Source organism: Danio rerio, chromosome 13, assembly GCF_049306965.1.
Source record: "Danio rerio strain Tuebingen ecotype United States chromosome 13, GRCz12tu, whole genome shotgun sequence".
Lineage (NCBI taxonomy): Eukaryota > Metazoa > Chordata > Actinopteri > Cypriniformes > Danionidae > Danio > Danio rerio.
In genome coordinates this window covers 10939634-10959656 of record NC_133188.1, presented here as the reverse complement: position 1 = coordinate 10959656, position 20023 = coordinate 10939634, and the positions used below count along the sequence as shown (strand labels likewise).

The 20023-nt window shown below is 36.5% G+C and overlaps 1 protein-coding gene and 1 long non-coding RNA gene across 5 annotated transcripts in view; one reads left to right on the top strand and one right to left on the bottom strand.

Annotated features, from left to right (window-relative positions):
- camkmt (calmodulin-lysine N-methyltransferase) overlaps positions 1 to 20023 on the top strand; it is a 260843-nt gene that overhangs the window by 92771 nt on the left and 148049 nt on the right. Inside the window, exon 5 of one of the 4 annotated variants that reach the window (XM_073920718.1) lies at positions 1468 to 3143. The exons of the other annotated variants lie outside the window; for them this stretch is intronic. The gene's annotated coding sequence lies outside the window, so the exon portion shown is untranslated. Of the gene's footprint in view, positions 1 to 1467; positions 3144 to 20023 lie in introns of those variants that run through there. 4 annotated transcript variants of the gene reach the window in all.
- Positions 3650 to 5142, bottom strand: LOC137487367 (uncharacterized). The gene is made up of 5 exons (XR_011005895.2): positions 5037 to 5142; positions 4813 to 4900; positions 3990 to 4073; positions 3815 to 3869; positions 3650 to 3715 (listed from the first exon to the last, which is right to left on the bottom strand). It is a non-coding gene; the product is annotated as an uncharacterized lncRNA (long non-coding RNA).

Genomic DNA, 20023 nt, shown 5'->3' with positions numbered 1-20023 from the left:
GCTACATCATTGTTTATTATTGATTACAATTTCTGTACATCATTGTTGTGGGAACAAAGCCTTACTTATAGCCTAGGAATGTATTAGCGCTAATTAATTACCACTTTTATTTAGTTCTGAGAGAGTTATTTGTCTGTCAAAAGACTACAAACTAATTTGGAACTAGTCTCTGGCTCAAAACCAGCACTCTAACTGCCTTGATGGAAATGGGGTAAAATGTTCTTCAAAGAAGAGCCATGGAATAACTTTTAGAGTCATGGTTCCAACTATGTTCCTGGAGAACTCCAATCCCTACACATTTCTCTGAGAGAGAGTTTTGGAAGATTCACAAACTCTCTAAATAATTGAGCAATTGAACACTTTTTTAACTTGATTATTTGAAATGCCGTCACACCAGTCCGCTTGTCAATTAGACTCCAAGTATATCAATGCCTACTGAGAAGATGGCCCGGCGAATGGTTTAAACGGATGTGTGGATTGTAGCACAGGTATATAAGAGGCTTGTGGTCGGCATCTGGTTGGACTTAGCCAGCAGATTTAAATAAGGCAGATCATCTCATCTCATCTTAGAGCAGGATCCATTGGGCTGATCTTCATCAAGGTGCTCGACTTACCTGAAAAATAGGATTTGTCTGTACTGAGTGCCATGCGGAGTTCATTTCACTGAGTGACCCAGACTGTAGTGTCTCTCTCTCTCTCTCTCTCTCTGTGTGTGTGTGTGTGTGTGTGTGTGTGTGTGTGTGTGTGTGTGTGTAGTTGAGGAGTCTCATGAAGACAAGAAGGCTCTTTGGTCACTTGAGATTAGGCTTTGAGCTTTGATCAGCAGTGCCTTTAGATGGTCTTGCTCACCTGAGCTTTATGTCATACTGGGGGATCATCCTGTCATGTTTGAAGAAGGTGCTGACCCTCAAATACCTGATACCCTACTGCTAATTCTCTTCAAAGTCTTCATGTGGCCTTCCCGTGGGTAGTTGCTGGGTGAATATCCATGAAACTGTGATGCAGACTGTTGAAATAAAAAAAGAAATCCACTATTTGACTCTTTGTTTTAGTTTTATTCTATTCAGCAGCCATGCGCACCCACTGACAGGTAAAATCTGCTGCTGACATTTTGTACAGCATTGCCAAAGCATGACAGATATGTAATATCATCATCACCATCATCATCATTAATAACATCAAATTAAAAACATGTATATAAACATGTATATATATATACAGCAAATAAGAAATAAATGACATAAAAGAATAAAAACAATAACAATCTCTAAAAAGTATAATAATTACAAAAAAAATGTCTGTTATTTAAATAAGGCAAATGAGTTAATTAAACATTTCTAATGGTGTACAAACGTTTTGCAGCCAGTTTCAATGGAATTTCATTCTTTTTCAGTATATAGAAAAGTTGATTTAGTCATTTCAAATAATCAAATAATTAATTACATATTGTTTCTCTCGCTCTTGCAGGTGTGTACGCGCTGTCAGCCTCGAAGCCAAGTGAAAGTAAATCAAGCTAGAGTCAACATGATGACGGCTTAGAAAGCGAAACCAAAAACCGAATCCCAGACATTTTAGGAAATTTAAAAACCCCGGACAGGTGCACTTTTAAGTCCCAAAAAGGCACGCCTCTGTAGGTCTCTGCAGAGCACGTAAGATCGTTTGTTTGGGTTTTGACAGTTCTCACACACACAACAAGCAGTAGGAAACGTGCAGTGCGAGAGGAGATTTTCCACTAGTTAATAGATTGCAGATGTTTGGCTATTGGGCGCATACAATTTTTTTTTAAAGGATGATGATAATAATAAAAAGTTGTCACCAAATAGTATTGGGTGGACGACAATATACCTGGGTTGCCTGCCTATAAGTCAACTCCATGTGTGGGAAGCACTGTATGTACACTCTCAGAAAAAAAGGTACAAAATTGTACCTTTTAGGGTACAAATGGCCCGTCACTGGGGTGGTACCCTTAAGGGTACAAATTTGTACCTCTATTTAAAGGTACAAAATTGTACCTTCTACATTTGTACCCTTTAAGGGACAATTTTGTACCCCCACCGAAGGTACAAAAATGTACCTTTTTATATTATATAGCATTTTCAGGGTACTGACCCAGGCATTTTGATCCTTTGGTAACTGCATGCACAAATAAATAAATAAAATATTTTGGTTCGCAGATGTCCATTTTTATTTATTAATGTAGAAATATTTCATTACAACTCACAACTGAATGTGTCAAGAAATAAAATTACACGGTAAATATAAAGCAGACATGTAAAACAGTAAAAAGAACAATTTAGATAACAAATAAAAACTAAATAATCTACACAATACAAAGACCACAAGAATACTGTTTAAGATTTATAAACACATTACACAGGCTACATCAAGTACTGCACTTTATAAAGTCCAAAGTATTTGTCTTAAGTCAGAATACTCAGTCATAATAAATAATTTGTCATCAAAATTTTTTCTGTATTTCAGAATGAAGGCAATGTTTCTCTATAAATTGCTTCAACAGTGCAGAAAACCGAATACATCAGTAGCCTCTTCCTCAACATCAGTAGATTACTCCTCATCATCCTCAAGTGGAGTTGTAATTTGTTGTAACACAATAAGTGTTTATGCTTTTGATAAACATGACATGTAAAGCACTCATATCTGGAAAATGTTCTTTGATAGTCATTAGGACCACAAGTTATTTAAAAATGTGCTTTACGCATGAATGATAGTGTGCTGGATTAACTTGATTGTGATTATCCCAAGAGAATGTAGAGAAACAAAAAACAAGGTTGATCACTCTGGTAACTGGAGTAGATCGAGGCTTGTCACCGTCCACCGTTCATTCAAAACATTCCACTGCAGAAACATCAAGGTGTTCTTCTAATAAGATGGATATGTCAAAAATGTATATTCATCCACATCATTAGCCCGGCCAATCGCAATCCCATCAACTCTGAAGACTCCCGTGACTCGTCTTGTTAACAGTTGTCCAGTCGGTGGCCTTCTCCTGTACTTGAACTGTTGGATGTGGTGAAGATGGTTCACTGTAAATGACAAAGCAATAATTACATTAATATCAGTCACTCTATCACTGATGAAGAGAAAATCAACATGCATAGAAAGTAAAATAATTAATATTCACCGATTTAAAAAAAAAAAAAAAAAGTATCACAGATTAAAAGACTAATATAAATTTCATTCATTCATTCAATTTCTTTTCGGCTTAGTCCCTTTATTAATCTGGGGTCGCCACAGTGGAATGAACCACCAACTTATCCAGCATATGTTTTATGCAGCAGATGCCCTTCCAGCTGCAACCCAGTATTACGAAACATCCAGACACACTCATTCACACACACATTTATACACTACAGACAAATAAGCTTACCAAATTCAGCTATAGCGCATGTCTTTGGACTTGTGGGGAAACCGGAGCACTTGGAGGAAACCTTCACGAACACTGGAAGAATATGCAAACTCCTCACACAAATGCCAACTGACCCAGCCGAGGCTCGAACCAGCGACCTTCTTGCTGTAAGGTGACAGCACTACCCACTGCATCATCCTAATATAAAGAATATCAAGCATTATAAAATGCATTTATCACAGCATATACTAAACAGAAAACAACATACGCACCGGCGCACAACGAAATGTTGAAGTGTCTCGCTTAACAAGGCTGGCAACATGAGAAGTGCTGCTGTAAAGTCAATTCCTGGAACCTAAGATGTGGCATACAAACAAATATGAAGGAATCCATACAAAGCTAGAATTTAATAATATTAATCAAGTGGAGAAAGTTTAGAAAAGGTACCTTAGAGTCAGATCCATAGCATTCTTCAGTTGATCTCTCATCTTTCGATGAAAACCTAGAAAATAATTTTAAACATGTGAGTGTACATTTATTGTTGTTTGTAAGTAAAAACCTACAAATTTAAAATAGTATGTAAGCCATTAAAACCATGGTATAGATAATGAGACATACTTACATCTTGTAACTGAGCCATGCTTTCATATGACATGCCTTCATTGGTCTAATGCTGTTAGGCTCTATTCTGTTGTTCAATCTTGTCCTGAAATACAATTGGAAACTTCATAAACTTCTGGAAAGCAATAAGATAAACCAATAGCTATTTATTTATAGTATTTTATTTATATATAAGTATAACGTTAAACGATAGTAAAGCACCAACAATTCTGGACATGAGAGTTTGTGGACACTCCTCAACATTAATGTAACTTAGACACTGAAACGAAGATGTGTACAAGCATACACACGCCACGTTTGTAACTAGCCACGTTTACATAATCAGTCGCTTTGCCGGTGACAAAATTGTGATTTTTCTTCACAAAATGGCGGTGTAACTTATATAACCGTCTAAAATTACATTTCAGCGGTCAACCGTGGCTAGAAAATGGCCTCAAAATATAAAACATTATCGATAATTACAAATTCCAGTATTAATAACAAAAGGTTTTATATCAAGGTATATGAAGACTTCAGTCGCGCCAGCTCCGGGCCACACCGCACATTACTCACGGCCCGATTCCGGTGCACGGTTACGGCAGCGTCGGCTCGCTTCTGCCGCCGCATCTGGCCCGAGTAACGATACAGCAGACGGACTCGGGCAGGCGAGAATCTAGCCGCAACTGGCCCAAGTGTATTTTGCTATCTGGGTTGCGATTATATTCCGCCGTGGCAACACTTATTAATAAAGCAGTAACGTAACGTAACATATAAGGCGCGAATACGTAACGTAGGCGATAAAGGGAACTTTTACACCGAGAAAACTAACAGCATATAGTACTTACCTTCTATAACGTTATGTCCCTCGGTGACTTCGATATCGCGTTGTATTAACTTCTTTAATAAGCTGCAGACATCTTAGCAAACTCCATCCTGCAGGCCAACGTACACCAGCCAGCCCGGAGCACAAAGCGGGGGAAAGCCGAGACCAGAGAGTCAGACAAAATCAACAGAACATGGCTTCACATGTAAAAATGAGACTGAAAATATATCTTTAATACATTCTTACCTGAAAAGTGTGGACTCCAAAATAGACTTTTCTTTGAAAAGCGTGCGAAGTTCTGTGTAAACAGCCAGCATACTCGACCGACCGCCTCAGTAACAAACACTACTATAACGTCTCAACAAGCCAAATTCTTAAAGAGACAGCAACATCACCACCTGTATGAAGATGCTGTCACTCTGCATGGTTCTTATTCTACATCCCATATATACTATAGGGACTTAAACAGTAAGCAAAGACCAGTATTTACGTTTTTAATGATTAAAATTACATTTAATTATAAATTAAATTATTAACATTTTTGAGAAAAAATGTAATTTAAATACATAAAAAAAATAATTATTAAAATATTTAATTCAATCAATTTATTTATTTATTATTTTTTTAAATTATGTATTTTAGTATTAATGTTTAGTATTAATACATTTAAATTAGTGTTATATAGTGTCTTGATCTTATCATGAGCTGAGGGTACAATTTTGTTCCTATTGGGAAACAAAATATATAATTGTACCTTTAAAGGTGCCAAATTGGTCCTTTACGGTACAATTTTGTATCCAAATGTGCTATAAAAGGTACAAAATTGTACCTTTCAAACCTAAATCTGGACATTTGTACCTTTATAGCCCATTTGGGTACAAAATTGTACCCTAAGGACCAATATGGGACCTTTACAGGTACAATTTTATATTTTGTTCCCTATAGGAACAAAATTGTACCCTCATTGTACCTTTTTTTCTGAGAGTGTATCTGTATATATATATATATATATAAATTGTATGAATGTACAGTATGTATGTACCGTAAGACGAGTTCAGATGCAAAAACCTCTAAGTGGTGTAAATTCCCATCAAAATTTGTTGAGATATTTCACTTTAAAAACCGGGAAGAGGACCTATTCTTTGCCATAAAAGTGATATAACTGAACATACACACAGGAAATGTTTAAATTTCTTATGACATTTAGAGATTTTTGTATATATGTATATACAGTTGAGGTCAGAATTATTATCCCCCCTTAATTATTAACCCCCTGTTTATTTTTCTCCCAATTTCTGTTTAACAAAAAGAAAAAAATTCTTTAGATGCATACATAATACAAACGGTAACACTTTACAATAAGGTTCATTAGTTAATGCATTTACTAACATGAACTAATCATGAACAACACTTGTACAGCATTTATTAATCATATTTGAACATTTACTAATGCATTATTAACATTCAAGTCCATGCTTGTTAACATTAGTTAATGCACCATGATGAACAACTGTATTTTCATTAACTAACGTTTATTAACATGAATAAATACTGTAGTAAATGTATTGTTCAGTGTTTGTTCATGTTAGTAAATGCATTACTTAACATTAACTAATGAACCTTATTGTAAAGTGTGACCATACAAACATAATAGTTTTAATAACTTGTTTCTAATTACCGATTTATTTTGTCTTTGCCATGATGGCAGTAAATGATGTTTGACTAGATATTTTTCAAGACACTTCTATACAGCTTAAAGTGACATTTAAAGGCTTAACTAGTTTAATCAGGTTAACTAGGCAGGTTAGGGTAATTAGGCAAGTTATTGTATAACAATGGTTTGTTCTGTAGACTATTGAAAACAAATATAGCTTAAAGGGGCTAATAATATTTATATTTTATTATAAGAAAAATTAAAAACTGCTTTTATTCTAGCTGAAATAAAACAAATAAGACTTTCTCCAGAAGAAAAAATATTAGCAGACAGACTGAAAATTTGCTTGCTCTGTTAAACATTATTTAAGGAAATATTAAAAATCAAAAATAAAAAATCAAAGGGGGGCTAATAATTCTGACTTCAACTTTATATACTTTTTACATTATTTATTACTTATTTATTTATTTATTTGCTTATTTGTATTTTTATTTGGCTATTTGTGCACTTTGCATATTGATTATTTATCTATTTGAAATATTACTTTTTTATTTTAAAAATCACTTTATTAAATATTTTATTTATTTATTAAGTACTTAATTACAGGTATATTTTATTCATTTTCTTAAGTTTCTAATTCATTTATTCATCCATTCATTCAGTATATTTTTTCTGTTTGTTTACTTTTATTTGCTTAATACTTATTTAAATGATTGATTTATTATTTGCTTTAGCTTAATTAGTTTTATTTACTAATTATTTTCTCTAAAAACAGTTATTATTTATTTATTTATTTATTTATTTATTAAACTAAATAAAAATAAACAATAATAAAGAAAAGAACAACTCAAGACACAATATGGCTGTAATAAATGCGAACAACGTATGTATGCATGTGCATAGTGTTTCAATTTGAGTGTTGTTTTTTTTTCTTGGGTTGCTTTTTGTGGGTAAAAAAGGCAGCGGCTAAAGGAGTGTGTTTGAGCTGGATAATAGAGCTGGCGATCTCAAGGTCTTAGGCAGCAGGTGTCATGAATTGTGATAGTCAGGCTGTCTTTTAGAGAGCTGTTCTGCGTTTAAAACCACACCAGGCGACACTCGCTCTTCCTGACCCTTCACCTCTACTCCAGCTCCTGACTGACAGACGCAGCACTGTAATGAGAGCAAATCAGCACAAATTAAGCCCAATTAAACATCCATTTATGCCACTGTCTGCTCTTCTGCCAGGCTGGGGAATATTCAGGCAGATTCGAGAGATGAATTAGGTGATTTAATATCATGGCAGTCAAAATTGTCACTTTTTTTCAGTGCTAGTTGATGAAGTGATTTTATGCGTATTGTTTGGTTATTAACACTGTGGCTTTACCATCCAAAAAGTCATTTGGCTCTGAACTAGAGTTTTGCACAGGCATTAAGTTGCCTGCTAAATAAATTAATACATAATTTAAACGAATGATCAAATTAATAAATGTGGATGCACAACTCACGGCACAGTGGGCAGCCTCACAGCAAGAAGGTTGCATGGTTCGAGCCCCGGCTGGGTCAGTTGGCATTTCTGTGTGGAGTTTGCATGTTCTCCCCATGTTAGTGTGGGTTTTCAGGTGCTCCGGTTTCCCCCACAGTCCAAAGACATGCCCTCAAGGTGAATTGGTTAAGCTTAATTGTCTGTTGTATATGTCCTTCTTTGGCCTTAGTCCCATATGGTTGCGGGGTCGGCTCTTTGGAACAAGCCATTTTAGACTTGTCCATATGATAATTAGTTTTTTTTACACATTCCAGCCGGCCTGTGGTCTGGGCCTGTCAACCTCATACACTCATACACTACGGACAATTTAGCCTACCCAATTCACCTGCAGCATGTCTTTGAACTGTGGGGGAAACCGGAGCACCCGGAGGAAACCCACGCGAACGCAGGGAGAACATGCAAACTCCACACAGAAACGCCAACTGAGCCGAGGTTAGACCCAGCGACCTTCTTGCTGTAAGGCGACAGCACTACCTACTGCGCCACTGCTTCGCCCATATATATATATACACACACACACACACACACACACACACACACACACACACACACACACACACACACACACACACACACACACACATGTTTGTTTTTGTGAAAAGTGGGGACATTACATAGGTTTCCATTCATTTTATACTGTCCAAACCATATATTATATTGCCCTCACCCCACCCCATCCCTAAACCCAACCATCACAGGAGACTGTGTTCAGCTTTACTCTCTGATTAAACTCCTTCTGTAGGATTTATAAGCATTTTGAGAAATGAGGACGTCACCAATGTCCTCATATTTCACCTCCTTTTTGTAATACCTGTGTCATACCCATGTCATTATACAGATTTGTGTCCTGATATGTCACAAAAACACGTACACACACACACACACACACACACACACACACACACACACACACACACACACACACACACACACACACACACAGTTATGTCTGGTTCTCAAATCTGATTGGCTGATAGCCGTGACAAATTTAAGTAATATTAATAATGAAAAGTGCATCTGTACAGTAAATATGGTCAAATTTCTGGGAATATGTTTTAAGAAATTGGGAAATTGTGAATTTGTAGGTGTTGTTGTTGTTGTTGTTGTTGTTGGAGTAGTAGTAAACTTTAAATAATGCTGTCACACAATCCACACAATCACTTTGTGCTGGGACAACATAAAATAATTTAGTTAACTTATTAGTTTTTACAAATTTAAGAGGATTGAATATAAAACCATTACCTTGTCCCAACGAAATCTCAAGAGTTGTGTTGTTTCAGCTCATTTTAAATAAGTAGCTTGAACAAGAATCAAAAAATATTTTTGAGTGTAGTAGCAGTAGTAGTAGTAGTAATACATAAGAATAAAAGAAGAATAAAAGTCTTTTTAATATAAGAAATGAATACATCAGTCAATGCTAAGAACAATTAATAAATAAGTAAATTAACTTGGAAAACAAAAAATCATTTAGGCAAATATTTCAAATATACTTGTTTAAACGCTAAGAATCCAGATAATAAAAGTTGAAAACAAATAAATAACTGATTTCATAGACTTCCTTAAAATGTACTGTATTAGTGTAATTATTATTATTGTGAAAATGTGCAATTGTAATTATAATGTATACTAGAGTTTATATTATTGAAATAATCATAATAATATAGTAAAATAAATTATGTCATTATAATGAAAAATAAGTTATGTAATAATAATAATAATAATAATAACAATAACCAGGGGTGTAATGGTACTTAGAAGTCATGGTTTGGTATGTAGCTCAGTTTTGGGGTCACAGTTTGATACAGGATCGCAACAATTCCCAGGATCCAAGTGCTTGCTTTATCTGTTTATTTTAATAAGTGGCACATTTTTATTATGCCTATTTTATTAGTTTAAAATAATTGCAGCTTTTACACCCTGAAATGTGCATTAGTATCAGTTCCAAAGCAGTGGACCAATCAGAAGAACTCAGAGGCTGGACATGAGCTGCCAGCTTCTGTTTATTTGACAGCAACACATTGGAAAATGTGCATTTTCAAAACCATTCCTGAGCACTACATCTCACAATTTAAGACGCAAAGATGTGTTTTGTGTTAACAGGCCCTCAGTTGTTGCACTGCTGTGGCCTTTTTTGCCTAACTCTAGTGATCTGGACTGACTGTTTCATTGATGGAATGCATGAACCAAACTTCGACAACCTCTACCATGATGGGTCGGGACTAATACATGTACTGTTACACCCCTAATAATTATTTACTAGGCAAATATTTAGATTGCAGGGGCAAAAAATAAGAACAAGGTAAGAACAAAAGATAACAAGTAATTAAAGTACTAATAAATAAAAGGATATTAAAAACTGAAAAATAAAAAATGTCCCACATGATGTCTGTAGCGTTCGACTTGTCAGTCAAACATGGAATGGTGACCAGGTCAAGCACTGTGTATCGGCAGAGACAGCCGTATCCTTCCATGTGTCTTTGTCCCATTACTGAGGCCCTACAGAGGGAGGTGTTCATGTCAGTTAGGGAAGTGGAAATGCAGAAAGTGTGTGAGCAAGAATATGTGCGAAGGGCTCAAGTGCTGCCTGTGATTGGTGTGTGACAGACGAGGTCAGAGGTCAGATGCAATCGTGTAGTCGGTAATTCAGGCAGGAAGTGAATTCTCCTTGTTTGTTTGTTTTTAATATTCCACAGCGTGAGAGTAATTCCCCCCGAGAGGAGAGCACAGAGAAAGACTGGATCTGTATCTGAAATGTGTGTGTGTGTGTGTGTGTGTGTGTGTGTGTGTGTGTGTGTGTGTGTGTGTGTGTGTGTGTGTGTGTGTGTGTGTGTGTGTGTGTGTGTGTGTGTGTGTGTGCGTGTGCGTGCGTGTGTGTGTGTGCGCATGCGCGTGTGTGCGTGTGCGTGTGTTTGTCTGCTATAATCACTGATGTGCTGTGATATGTTAAATACTGCATTATTCTAATACTGTATTGTATTTAGTTTTACACACACACACACACACACTCATATGCACACACATATACAGTACATATACAGTTTCTTCCACAGTTCACTGACTGTATTGGCTTTCTTATTTATAGCATTGTCCCTAAGGATGTTCCAGAGATTTTTAGTCAAGTTTAGGTTAGGACTCTGGGCTGTCCGTTTCTTTTTTTTCATGTTCTGCCTTTCTGCCAACATGTATTATTCAATTTTTTTTTATTTCAGGTGTGTGACTTTGTACAGTATGTGGTCTGAGTGTGTTGAACCTCTATGTTCCCTTCACTGACATCATCATACTACATCATACATCATACTGATTTCCATGTCCGGCTCTATTTGTCTTGTCTTCATTGCTGACATGTTTAGGCCAAAGGTTGTGTCCCCCTCACATGTAATAGTCTATAATCACTCCTTATTGTTATTCAGATGCAGGAAGGATGTCTTATTCAAATGTCAGGCTCTCTCATTCCAACCCCCCCTACTCTTCTTTGCTACCTTCAGCTCTCCTTTCTCACTCACATCAGGTTTTTTGACAGACTATAGGATGGCAGAGCAGACGTTAGGTAAATTACTTTTCATGATAACAGAGCTGGGTTTAATGAAATGCATCGCTGTGTCAGCAGCCCTACTGTTCTGCAGCTGAGGAATCAGCTGTCAATCATTCCTTTCATGGAGAGTGTCCTTTTTAATAGTATGCGGGATGAGAATTATTTTGGCGCAATTCGTAGTGCATTGGAAATGTAGGTAGTTGGATTCAAAATGTGTGTCTGTGCTTCACCTAATATTTCTCGGAATACTTTGTGCAACAAAATGGGCCATTCTAGCTTCCTTTTTTTTTTTTTTTTTTTTTTAGAAAAAAATGTCTTTTTCAGAGGCAAAGTGACAAATCATGCTAAGCTGTAGCGGGCAAAGTAGTTGTTAGTGTGAGTAGCAAAAATTATTGTAAGAAATTTCAAAAGTTCACACTTAGATATTGCTTGACAACTTTTAGCAGGTTTGGCATGCTGTCCCGGGAGAGAACCCTGAGCTCGGAGATAGTTGAGCCCAGGGCTCCCGCCAGGTGAATAGAGCATGTGAGGGGAGTACGAGATCAGGTGGTTCTCGAGAGCTCCTCTTTGTAAAGGAGGAAAGGAGGAGAAAGGGGTGGATGGGGGGTTTCTTCGGAAAATGAAGATAAGGGAGTAAATCTAGCTAGGCTACTTATAGTGAGTTACGATAGATCTGATTGGCTAACTAATGAGTGTAGATAGGAGGCCAGCTGCTGTCAATTATATCACGCGCTCCTCTCGAAATTAGTTAGAAAAACTTCACTTAAAGAGTTGGTTCAAACAAAAGTGTACTTTTCCCAATTTTAGATGTACTCACCAACCTGGGGTGCGTTTCTGAAAACCATCGTTCAACCAACCAAGGTTGATCATAGTTAGTTGATTGGGCGTTTTCCTAGTCGTAATTCCAACGAACATTCGCAAACTGCATCACAAACATGTACACTTGCAACTACACCTCTAGCTGTTGTTAAAAGCTTAGCTTAGTTCCTGGTTGTGTTTTATTCCCAGTTATTCCCCCTATGCCTTATTAGTTTCAAACATCCCAACATTTAAACTTGGAACGGTTAAAAAAAACTCTCTTAGGTGTAATTTGCATTCAAAGTATGTTTACAGTTTAGTTTTAGCGATCTTCATGTTTACAGTTGTGTTCCCTTCGTAGTCCACTTTGAAAACATTGATGTCATTTTGAATGCAGCTTGACGAAAGCTATGGTGACCTGTTATTTAAAAGCGGATTTTACGTTACGTTAAAGCTTATGAAAACAAAAATATATAGCATACGTATATGACATGGATCTGTTGGTTAGAACATTTCTGCTGTGGTTTGAATGTGTTGAAAAATAAAAATAAAATAAACAATATCCTTAATATTAATTAATTAATGATAATAATAAAAAATAGTAATATAATAATTATTATGAAGTATGTTTTTTTATTTCTTAATAAATAGCCAGCCTGCTGTAAATTACAGCCGTTATTTCAATTTAGATGATTTTTATATGAGATTAGTATACGTGTTAGCTTTATGTTTTAGAGTAGAATATGGAATATTCATAATATTTGTAAAGGAAACTATATGTGCCGTTTACATATATTTCAATTAATATGGAAAACAAGTGCAATGTTTTTACCAAAATTAGCCTAATAGTGCATTAAAACAAAATGTGTGTGCGTCTAAAACAATATAATTTGTACAAAAAAATGATGGGGTTTTTACTCGAAAGAAGTTGTTAGTTCGTCCCATTAAGAGCGTCATTATGGATGTTTTACGTTGTAACTAACATGATTCAAACAATGGATCTGCTACAAAGCAACTACGGTTTAGGGAAGCGCTCATCACTAGATCGTTCTTTTTTACAAACGATGCATTGTACTATGGTAGTTCAGTCACGAGTTACATTGTTGTTTGGGAAACGCACCCCTGTTTGACTTTCTGTTTCTCTGTGAAAGACGAAAGACATCAACGACGAAAGATAAAAAAATTAAATATATTTGATTGGGATCCTAAAAACATAATTATCTAAGTGAAAACTGTAGAAATGTAGAATTGTAGTTGTAAAATGTTAAAAATATAGGTCTCATATTTGCATTTATTTAGACAAAATTGTAATGCGCAGAAATGTAAAATGACACCAAAAAGGGATTTATAAGAGTTGCCAAAACGTTCAATAGTTTCATTAAAATTGTATTAGTGTGTATTTGTAGGTGTAACATTTTAAACATATTGGATTTGTTATTTCATTTGAGTAGGCAAGCTTTAAGAGCAAGTTTACATCACAAATGTAAGTGTGTAATTGAAAAATTTGAATAATTGAAATTATTTTGAGAAGCTTTTATAATTCACATAATTTATGAAAATTAAACAATACTATGCACATAAAAAGGTGGACAAGGACTGTACATACTTGTTGTGCATAGTACAATTCTAACTGAGATGCAGTCACAATATGGGACTTTATAGTATCCTTTGGGTTTCCTTTAGCCTTGGTGTGCTAGGCTGGTGTATGTGTCGCATGATGCCCTTTAAGCGAACTCGTGACACAGTCTGCACAGACTATATGCAATAAAGATAATGAGCAAGTGTTAGTGTAATGATAATGGCTGGATTTCACTGATTATCCGATTACCTGTAGTGATCCTAAAGGGCTTAAAATTGTGATACCGTATAAAGTAATGCTAACAGCCCTCATCATCCAGAGCCAACACTAAGACCATTGTATTTTCATTTTTATAAGTAATGTAATTTCCATAGAGGTTCTGGGGAGACCAGATGGATCACAGTAGAACAAGTGAATGTAACTGATGTACACATGAGATCTACCGATGCTAATATCTGTAGCAATTGAATCTTGGATGGGCTTCAATTGGTCAAAAAAACTTGAATGTGACCAGTAATCCAAATGAAATAAGACTTGAAAAGCATCATAATCCTAAGTAGATCATACAAATGATTATGACTGATCTTAATGCTGTGCGCTTTTTCCCAGGAGAATCGTAACTTAATTGGATCTTGACATTTTTTGTAGATCTACAAGGACTCTGGAGTAATTGTTAAAACCCTAAATGCATTGTAAGAATCTGTAGATTGCACCTCTAACTTTATTCAAGTACAGTCCTATACAGAAATCAGCCATATGTGAACATACACTCATTGGCCACTTTATTAGGTACACCTTACTAGTACCTGGGTAGGACCCCCTTTTGCCTTAAGAACTGCCTTAATACTTCGTGGCATAGAATCAACAAGATACTGGAAATGGAGAGATTTTGGTTCATATTGACATGATAGCATCACACAGTTGCTGCAGATTAGTTAGCTGCACACCCATGATGTGCAATCTCTCATTCCACCACATCCCAAAGGTGCTTTATTGAATTGAGATCAGGTGACTGTGGAGGCCATTTGAGTACATTGAATTCATTGTCTTGTTCAAGAAACCAACCTGAGATGATTCGCGCTTTATGACATGGCACGTTATCTTGCTGGAAGTAGCCATCAGAAGATGGGTACACTGTGTTCATAAAGGGATGGACATGGTCAGCAACAATACTCGGGTAGGCTGTGGCTTTGACACAAACCAATTGGTACTAATGGGCCCAAAGTGTGCCGAGAAATTATCCCCCACACCATTACACCTCCAGCACCAGCCTGAACCGTTGATACAAGGCAGGATGGATTTATGCTTTCAAGTTGTTGACACCAAATTGTGACCCTACCATTCGAATGTTGCAGCAGAAATGGAGACTCCACAGACCAGGCAGCGTTTTTCCGATCTTCTATTGTATAATTTTGGTGAGCCTGTCCAAGTTCTAGCCTCAGTTTCCTGTTCTCCGATGGCAGGAGTGGCACCCGGTGTGGTCTTCTGCTGCTGTAGCTCATCTGCCTCAAGGTTGGAAGTGTTGTGCATTTAAATGCACCGTAAGTGCACTTACTCATACCGTAAGTGATTATTTGAGTTACTGGTGCCTTTCTATCAGCCCGAACCTGTCTGGCCATTCTCTTCTGACCTCTGGCTTCAACAAGAAATTTTCCCCCACAGAACTGCCGCTCACTGAATGTTTTCTCTTTTTCAGACTATTCTCTGTAAACCCTAGAAATGGTTGTGCATGAAAATCCCAGTAGATCAGCAGTTTCTGATATACTCAGACCAGCCTGTCTGACATCAACAACCATGCCATGTGCAAAGTCACTTAAATCACCTTTCTTCCCCATTCTGATGGTCGGTTTGAACTGCAGCAGATCGACTTGACCATGTCCACATGCCCAAATGCATGTAGAGTTGTTGCCATGTGATTGGCTGATTAGAAATTAGCTTTAACAAACAATTGGACAGGTGTGCCTAATAAAGTGGCCGATGAGTGTATATTGAAAAAAATGTAGCTTATATATGTGAACATATGTGCATATTTTGTAATACCAATGATTATGTAAACAGACATTTTTTTGGAGTATTTTGAAATATATGTTGCTTATTTTATATATGTGAAATCTAAATGTGAACTTGTATGTGATTCATGTAATTTGCAAATATTTTCATGTATGAAATTTCTATTTGGGGTGTTATTATAATTTTATATTATAATTCTTTAATTGTATGGTCTATTTCTCTTTTTATGTAATTCAAATTGAAATAATAAAAAAGTGTCAGAAAACAAACAGAAATGCACATCTAAATTAAACAACCGAATAAGAAAATACTCAAAAATAGTTAAATAAAAAGGAAAAAGAAACATGCTTGAAAGACTTAGACACTATATATAGTTGAAGTCCCCCTGCAATGATTATCATTTTACTTTTTCAGTTTACTTTTTCCCCCTATTTCTGTTTTATGGAGAGAAGATTTCAACACATTTCTAAACGTAATAGTTTTAATAACTAATTTCTATGAACTGATTTCTTTTATCTTTGCCATGATGACAGTAAATAATATTTTACTACATATTTTTCAAGTCACTTCTATACAGCTCAAAGTGACATTTAAAGCTTAACTGGGTTAATTAGGTTAACCAGGCAGGTTAGGGTAATTAGGTAAGTCATTTTTTGATGTTTTGTAGACTATCAGAAAAAAATTGCTTAAAGGGGCTAATAACTTTGTCCTTAAAATTGTTTTTAAAAAATTAAAGCTGCTTTTATTCTAGCCGAAATAAAACAAATAAGACTTTCTCCAGAAGAAAAAATATTATCAGACTTACTGTGAAAATTTCCCTGCTCTGTTACACATCATTTGGAAAACATTTTAAAAAAGCAAAAAAATAAATAAAATGGGGCTAATAATTCTGACCTCAACTGTGTGTATACATATTCATTCATTAATTTTCTTTTCAGCTTAGTCCCTTTATTAGTCTGGGGCAGAGATGGCAAAAGTACACACATCCATTACTTAAGTAGAAGTACAGATGCTCATGTTTAAAATGACTCTGGTAAAAGTAGAAGTACTGACTACACTTTTGTACTTAAGTAAAAGTAAAAAGTACAAAACTCAAAAATGTACAAAAGTAAAAAAGTGCTAGTTTCAACCACAGTCCAAAAACATGCGGTTTGGTGAATAATAACTAAATTGGCAGTAGTGTGTGTGTATGTGTGTGTGTGTGTGTGTGCGTGCATGTGTGCACGTGTGTGCGTGCGTGCATGCGTGCATGTGTGTGTGTGAATGTGAGTGTGTATGGGTGTTTCCCAGTACTGTGTTGCAGCTGGAAAAGTATCCACTGTGTAAAACATGTGCTGAAATAATTGGTTGTTCATTCCACTGTGGCAACCCCGTATAAACCAGGAAATAAGCTAAAGGATAGTGAGTGATTTAGGTAGGTAACTAGTCCTTACATCCTATTGATACATTAATATAAACTAACTTACATTTACAATTTTTATGTAAATGTTTGTTGCCAATTTTATGAAAGTAGCCAAGCAGCATCACATCCTGCAATACAATACAACATCATTGCGCAAAGTCAGCTCATGTATCATCGTCCTGACGCAAACTTACAGCATTCATCATGTAGTTTTGTGGCTGTTAGATCAAAAACAACAGCGTCATTTATGTTCATACACTCTAAAAATAATTCTGTAGGTCTGTATATCTTTACAAATAATTACATTTTACACTGATTTTTGTCCTATATATATCAATTCAATACATACCTTAGTTTTTTAACACGGTTTTCGGTTCTGTTCGGTTCTCATGGCTTGACACAAGTTTTTTTTTTTTTTTTAAATTAGGCAATAGGAACAGTAAAAGGTTAAGGAGAAAAAAATAAATACGATTTATTTCAATACTCATTTTGTTTTACTTAAAAGTGAAGAAAAGTACACTAGTTCCTAATGTATTGTATAAAAAAATTAACACTGAAATCTCACAGGAGCTGGTAGCTCATGTACAAACTGGGGAACATAAAATCCTACACTTTGAAAAATAACCTATACATATGAAGTTAATATAGATAAATTGACCATTTCAAATAAACATATTTGTACTTAAGTAAACATAAATAAACCCTCTTAATTGTCTTAGTGCTGAAAAAATGCGAGACTGAAGTTTGTAACGCGGATCAAATGCTTTTATAAAATGACAAATACCTGCATCTCCAATCACCGAAAATGGCTGCAAATTTTTAGCAATAAACACCGGAAAGATTCAGGGAGGGATTGTTGCTATTTGGAGGACATTATTACCTTCTCTGCTATCCTGCCTTCAGACAGTGATATTGCTGGGTGATGGTGCTGAAGATGTGCAGTCATGGTTATACGTGTAAAACAATGCTTGCACACAGTTATTTTTTGTTCACCATTTTTTCTTTTATTGGCATGTCTACTCACCGCAGATTTGAAAGACGCCGGCGCTTCCTCGTACTGTTGCCTCACTTCGCCGGCGCTTTCTTATACTGTTGCCTCAACCTCACTTCACTTGCCATGTTAAAGTGTGGAATGATGGTTAAGCGCCCCCTAACTTTAGAACATAGTGATTGGATATTTACTTGCGGGTAGGAGTTCCCTCATCTCAGCTCATGGACTTACACACAGTCCATTTGGAGAGATATAAAACGCACATAAATTATTTAAATGCAAAACCGAGAAAAACGAAATTCACAAGCGCGTATTGAACCGTTGAGGTCGTACCAAACTGTTCATTATATTGAGAACCGTGGCATCCCTAATATATATATATATATAGTCATTCATTCATTCATTCATATTTATTTATCCATTGAGTTGTTTTGACCTGCTAATCCACATGAGAAGATGATTATTGGGATAAACTTTGAAGATATGACTACATATAAAATTAGATTTCAGCACTTTGTAAATGGACAGCGATCGCGTTACATGCATTTTGGGAACACGCATGTGGAGTTACAGGACACTCTTAAGAGCCAAAGTACATCATTATCAGGAAACCCGGCCTAGAACTTGACCAGGCACATTTCTGCCCCATGATTTAGTCTGCTGTGCAGCCTCAATTTGTGCCTCTAGTGTTCCGGCATCAGCTTCACGACATCACATCCTCTGACAGCGACAGCAAGGGGTAGAGGATGTTCAGCAGGGAAGAAGATGAGGCAGCGGTGATGGGGACAGGGGTGTTGTCACATGCAGCAGGCGCTGATAATTGGTCACGTCCTCTCTCTCCGTCCCCCCGAAGATCTATAAAAATGTAAATGAGCACGAAGTTGCTTGGTGATAGCCGAGGAATCTGAAGCAGCAATGAGAAGCGTTTAACAGCCTAGTGCAGCAGTCAGCGTCTTTGCTACAACTTGAGAAGGATTGTTGGCTGGTAAGGGTCGCCCATAGAGTGATCCTCTTGACACCAACCCTTACATTACCATCAAAGTCTCTCTGAATCATATTTCAGAGCAGATATCAATTGTTGATGTACCAATATCTTGTCGTTTGTTGTTTGAAAAAATGACACAATCAACCCAAAGTTACACCTCCATAACCAGTGTATTCCTCTAGAGACTCCCCAGTAATCTACCTTCAGCACCCACTGCCTGCGATCCCCCAATGAGAAAAAGCTCACCCATTTCCTGGCCTAAAACCTAGACTGGAAACCCAGCTATTTCCACTCATGCAGTCAATATTCTCCTCCCTTTATGCCTCTCCCTATACCTTAGGCACAATAGCCTGTAATAACAGCAGCGTCTTTAACAGTGGTGGAGATACGCCGGCGTGTCGACAGCAAGAAAAGGCCTCAATCAGTATCCATAGAGCACCTCCAATTGTGTGATCTATGGGGCAGCGGAAAAGGTAATTTGAGCAAAAGAAAATGACACCAGCACAAAAAAAAACATGGTGATTTACGCAAAGTCAAATCACACCGTTTCATCGACACCTGGCTGTGTTATTATCTCAGGAGTTGGACTGCCGGGTTCCTCCGCTGGGTATCATGGGGAGGAGAGAGAAAAGCGAGGGAAAACATTTGTACACAAATGACAGAAGAAAAAAAGAGCGAAGATGCTAAACAAAAAGCTTTCTCTCCTCATCCGTGGCTATCAATTCTCCCTCCTCGGGTTCTGAAAGCACTGCTCCTG